Source organism: Oncorhynchus clarkii, unplaced genomic scaffold (genome assembly GCF_045791955.1).
Source record: "Oncorhynchus clarkii lewisi isolate Uvic-CL-2024 unplaced genomic scaffold, UVic_Ocla_1.0 unplaced_contig_1031_pilon_pilon, whole genome shotgun sequence".
Lineage (NCBI taxonomy): Eukaryota > Metazoa > Chordata > Actinopteri > Salmoniformes > Salmonidae > Oncorhynchus > Oncorhynchus clarkii.
In genome coordinates this window covers 1-5782 of record NW_027260607.1, presented here as the reverse complement: position 1 = coordinate 5782, position 5782 = coordinate 1, and the positions used below count along the sequence as shown (strand labels likewise).

The window sequence follows — 5782 nt, the reverse complement described above, 5'->3', positions numbered from 1 at the left end:
CCATTAACCTCTCTGATCTCCCAAACCCGGATCCGGTATCGTGACTACAGCCTCAAGCTCATTACCATAACGCAACGTTAACTATTCATGAAAATCGCAAATGAAATGAAATAAATATGCCATCTCGCAAGCTTAGCCTTTTGTAAACAAAACTGTCATCTCAGATTTTCAAAATATGCTTCTCAACCATAGGAAAACAATAATTTGTGTAACAGTAGCTAGCAAACAAAGGATTTAGCGTTAGCATTAGCGTTAGCATCCAGCACGCAACATTTCAACAAAAACATAAAAGCCTTCAAATAAAATCATTTACCTTTGAAGAACTTCTGATGTTTTCAATGAGGATACTCTCAGTTGGATAGCAGATGCTCAGTTTTTCCAAAAAGATTCTTTGTGTATTAGAAATAGCTCCGTTTTATACATCACATTTGGCTACCAAAAAAAAAAAAAATTCAGTCCTCAAAACGCGAACTTTTTTCCAAATTAACTCCATAATATCGACTGAAAACATGGCAAACGTTGTTTAGAATCAATCATCAAGGTGTTTTTCACATATCTCTTCATTGATATATCGTTCTTGGACACATGCTTTCTCCCCTCAATCAAATGGAAAAGTAGAAGCAGCTGGCAATTGCGCACCGAATTCCACGCAGGACACCAGGCGGACACTTGGAAAATGTAGTCTCTTATGGTCAATCTTCCAATGATATGCCTACAAATACGTCACAATGCTGCTAAGACCTTGGGCGAACGACAGAAAGTGTAGGCTCATTCGTTGCGCAATCACAGCCATATAAGGAGAGAATGGAAAACAGAGCTTCAGAAATTCTGCTAATTCCTGGGTGATGCATCATCTTGGTTTCGCCTGTAGAATGAGTTCTGGGGCACTTACAGACAAAATCTTTGCAGATTCTGAAACTTCAGAGTGTTTTCTTTCCAAAACTGTCAAGAATATGCATAGTCGAGCATCTTTTCGTGACAAAATATCGCGCTTAAAACGGGAACGTTTTTTATCCAAAAATGAAATAGCGCCCCTAGAGATCAAGAGGTTAAGTCATTCAGGTCGCAGACTATAGGCATGGTTTGAAACCCCCTCCTGACAACGTTTTAGCGCCTGCATGTCATGCACCTTTGTAAAATCCAGTTGAAAAATAAATGACTTAAGGTAATGTAAATGACATCTAGTTAATATGAGTAGTGAATAACTATCGTCTTTTTAATATTCTGCAAAAACAGCTAGTTGGTGAGAGGCTGAAAGAGAATTGCAAGAATCGCGCAATAATCACAGGCGGGCCACAAACAGGCAAATAACAAAACGCATCTCGGAACGCACAACTCGTCGGTCGTTGTCAGTGGAATGAATTGGCGGGAAGAACAAAAATATCGTCTGCAGGGGAATCGAAGTCGCCGCATCTAATGTCAAGTCACAGGTGAGCTGCCTTGTTAAACCCTAAAAATAAATAATAACACGATTGCGTTGAAATGACCCATTAAGCCATTTGTAAGGATTTCCCCCATGTGGACCTGTTGTCACTCTTACCCTGATGGTTGCTGATATTTACAGACACTTTTTCAGTCTTATCTGAGGAATTTTATCATTTATATCAGAATGGCCATATTCTGATGCCAGTTTAGCGCTCATTCAATGACGATTTACTACTCTTTCCCATTGAAGGCCATATTGAGGTTAAATCAATGACTGGACTTTTTAATTTATAAAAACAAATGACTATTGAAAGTGCAAGTCAGTATCGTGCATAGTTGTTCTGGTCTCTGTGGTGATTTTAGAGCGTTGTTCATATTTCTACTTTTACCGCATACACTTTAACCCGATACCCAGTTACTGTGCTGTAGTCAGGATGGCTGAGCGGTCTAAGGCGCTGCGTTCAGGTCGCAGTCTCCCATGGAGGCGTGGGTTCAAATCCCACTTCTGACAGTTTATTAGTGCCTCTCAGGAGTCATGCTGCTCAGCAGTAATAATAAGAATGATGAAATAACAACTTCACACAGTGAAATAACAATTCAATTCACCTAGTTAATATGAGTAGTGAATAACTATCGTCTTTTTAATATTCTGCAAAAACAGCTAGTTGGTGAGAGGCTGAAAGAGAATTGCAAGAATCGCGCAATAATCACAGGCGGGCCACAAACAGGCAAATAACAAAACGCATCTCGGAACGCACAACTCGTCGGTCGTTGTCAGTGGATTGAATTGGCGGGAAGAACAAAAATATCGTCTGCAGGGGAATCGAAGTCGCCGCATCTAATGTCAAGTCACAGGTGAGCTGCCTTGTTAAACCCTAAAAATAAATAATAACACGATTGCGTTGAAATGACCCATTAAGCCATTTGTAAGGATTTCCCCCATGTGGACCTGTTGTCACTCTTACCCTGATGGTTGCTGATATTTACAGACACTTTTTCAGTCTTATCTGAGGAATTTTATCATTTATATCAGAATGGCCATATTCTGATGCCAGTTTAGCGCTCATTCAATGACGATTTACTACTCTTTCCCATTGAAGGCCATATTGAGGTTAAATCAATGACTGGACTTTTTAATTTATAAAAACAAATGACTATTGAAAGTGCAAGTCAGTATCGTGCATAGTTGTTCTGGTCTCTGTGGTGATTTTAGAGCGTTGTTCATATTTCTACTTTTACCGCATACACTTTAACCCGATACCCAGTTACTGTGCTGTAGTCAGGATGGCCGAGCGGTCTAAGGCGCTGCGTTCAGGTCGCAGTCTCCCATGGAGGCGTGGGTTCAAATCCCACTTCTGACAGTTTATTAGTGCCTCTCAGGAGTCATGCTGCTCAGCAGTAATAATAAGAATGATGAAATAACAACTTCACACAGTGAAATAACAATTCATAATAAACACTCTCAAATGCAGACCTTCTGGAGCTGAGCAAAAATCAAGGTTAAATAAGAAAACAGCTGGACTTAATAGCAAATGAATGAGGGGAACATTTTGTGTTATTGCATTATAATGAGTTATTGCATTATCTTTCAGTTGTTAAATTTCACTTTCTGTAGGCTATGACTGTTGGCCCATTCACTCCTAACAAGCCTGTTTTCTTCTGTCAACGTTGTCGTGGCCGAGTGGTTAAGGCGATGGACTAGAAATCCATTAGGATCTTCCTGCGCAGGTTCAAATCCTGCCGACAACGAAAATGCATTTTTTTGACCCCTCCGGAGGTTGAAGTTTAGTCGTGTTTCTTATACCAATCGCATCCTCTCAGATCTCCGCAAGTACATAGGGATTAGTTGTCCATTTGGGATAGGACTGCAGGCCATCTATCCCACTTCACACCTTTACACACCTGGTTATCCAGCCTTCTAGCTCTATAGGCCACAGTAGCATAGGTTACAGGTTTGTAGTCAAGCCACAGATTTCAGGTGAGATCCCATGATACACTCAACAATACAACAACACGATTCTCATGAATAACCATTAAGCCATTTGCTAAGATTTCCCCCATTTTGACATGTGGAAACCTGTTGTCACTCTTACCCTGACGGGAAGCTCCAGACACTTTTTTGGTCCTATCTGAGGCATTTTTAAATTCATGTCAAATTGGCCATATTCTGAAGACACTCTTATAGTCTGCAGGGTAATCGAACTGGCCACATCTAAAGTCAAGCCACAGGTAACAGGTGAGAAACCTTGTTAAACCCTAAAAGAAAAAAAAACTCGATTGATTGAAAATAACTCGATTGCATTGAAAATAACCCTTTGTATCCAGTTGAAAAATAAATGACCTCTCTGATCTCCCAAACCCGGATCCGGTATCAGGACTACAGCCTCAAGCTCATTACCATAACGCAACGTTAACTATTCATGAAAATCGCAAATGAAATGAAATAAATATGCCATCTCGCAAGCTTAGCCTTTTGTAAACAACACTGTCATCTCAGATTTTCAAAATATGCTTCTCAACCATAGGAAAACAATAATTTGTGTAAAAGTAGCTAGCTAACAAAGGATTTAGCGTTAGCATTAGCGTTAGCATCCAGCACGCAACATTTCAACAAAAACATAAAAGCCTTCAAATAAAATCATTTACCTTTGAAGAACTTCTGATGTTTTCAATGAGGATACTCTCAGTTGGATAGCAGATGCTCAGTTTTTCCAAAAAGATTCTTTGTGTATTAGAAATAGCTCCGTTTTATACATCACATTTGGCTACCAAAAAAAAAACGAAAATTCAGTCCTCAAAACGCGAACTTTTTTCCAAATTAACTCCATAATATCGACTGAAAACATGGCAAACGTTGTTTAGAATCAATCATCAAGGTGTTTTTCACATATCTCTTCATTGATATATCGTTCTTGGACACATGCTTTCTCCCCTCAATCAAATGGTAAAGTAGAAGCAGCTGGCAATTGCGCACCGAATTCGACGCAGGACACCAGGCGGACACTTGGAAAATGTAGTCTCTTATGGTCAATCTTCCAATGATATGCCTACAAATACGTCACAATGCTGCTAAGACCTTGGGCGAACGACAGAAAGTGTAGGCTCATTCGTTGCGCAATCACAGCCATATAAGGAGAGAATGGAAAACAGAGCTTCAGAAATTCTGCTAATTCCTGGGTGATGCATCATCTTGGTTTCGCCTGTAGAATGAGTTCTGGGGCACTTACAGACAAAATCTTTGCAGATTCTGAAACTTCAGAGTGTTTTCTTTCCAAAACTGTCAAGAATATGCATAGTCGAGCATCTTTTCGTGACAAAATATCGCGCTTAAAACGGGAACGTTTTTTATCCAAAAATGAAATAGCGCCCCTAGAGATCTAAGAGGTTAGTCATTCAGTTATAGGCATGGTTTGAAACCCCCTCCTGACAACGTTTTAGCGCCTGCATGTCATGCACCTTTGAAAATCCAGTTGAAAAATAAATGACTTAAGGTAATGTAAATGACATCTAGTTAATATGAGTAGTGAATAACTATCGTCTTTTTAATATTCTGCAAAAACAGCTAGTTGGTGAGAGGCTGAAAGAGAATTGCAAGAATCGCGCAATAATCACAGGCGGGCCACAAACAGGCAAATAACAAAACGCATCTCGGAACGCACAACTCGTCGGTCGTTGTCAGTGGAATGAATTGGCGGGAAGAACAAAAATATCGTCTGCAGGGGAATCGAAGTCGCCGCATCTAATGTCAAGTCACAGGTGAGCTGCCTTGTTAAACCCTAAAAATAAATAATAACACGATTGCGTTGAAATGACCCATTAAGCCATTTGTAAGGATTTCCCCCATGTGGACCTGTTGTCACTCTTACCCTGATGGTTGCTGATATTTACAGACACTTTTTCAGTCTTATCTGAGGAATTTTATCATTTATATCAGAATGGCCATATTCTGATGCCAGTTTAGCGCTCATTCAATGACGATTTACTACTCTTTCCCATTGAAGGCCATATTGAGGTTAAATCAATGACTGGACTTTTTAATTTATAAAAACAAATGACTATTGAAAGTGCAAGTCAGTATCGTGCATAGTTGTTCTGGTCTCTGTGGTGATTTTAGAGCGTTGTTCATATTTCTACTTTTACCGCATACACTTTAACCCGATACCCAGTTACTGTGCTGTAGTCAGGATGGCCGAGCGGTCTAAGGCGCTGCGTTCAGGTCGCAGTCTCCCATGGAGGCGTGGGTTCAAATCCCACTTCTGACAGTTTTTTAGTGCCTCTCAGGAGTCATGCTGCTCAGCAGTAATAATAAGAATGATGAAATAACAACTTCACACAGTGAAATAACAATTCATAATAA

General features: G+C 40.0%; 4 non-coding genes across 4 annotated transcripts; all 4 read left to right on the top strand.

Moving 5' to 3' along the window:
* The first annotated feature begins 1853 nt into the window (after window positions 1–1853).
* On the top strand, window positions 1854–1936 carry trnal-cag (transfer RNA leucine (anticodon CAG)). The gene has a single exon. It is a non-coding gene; the product is annotated as a tRNA-Leu (tRNA).
* Window positions 1937–2703: 767 nt separating this feature from the next.
* trnal-cag (transfer RNA leucine (anticodon CAG)) lies at window positions 2704–2786 on the top strand. Its single transcript has one exon. It is a non-coding gene; the product is annotated as a tRNA-Leu (tRNA).
* A 306-nt stretch (window positions 2787–3092) lies between these two features.
* Window positions 3093–3174, top strand: trnas-aga (transfer RNA serine (anticodon AGA)). Its single transcript has one exon. It is a non-coding gene; the product is annotated as a tRNA-Ser (tRNA).
* Window positions 3175–5604: 2430 nt separating this feature from the next.
* Window positions 5605–5687, top strand: trnal-cag (transfer RNA leucine (anticodon CAG)). The gene has a single exon. It is a non-coding gene; the product is annotated as a tRNA-Leu (tRNA).
* Window positions 5688–5782: the final 95 nt, after the last annotated feature.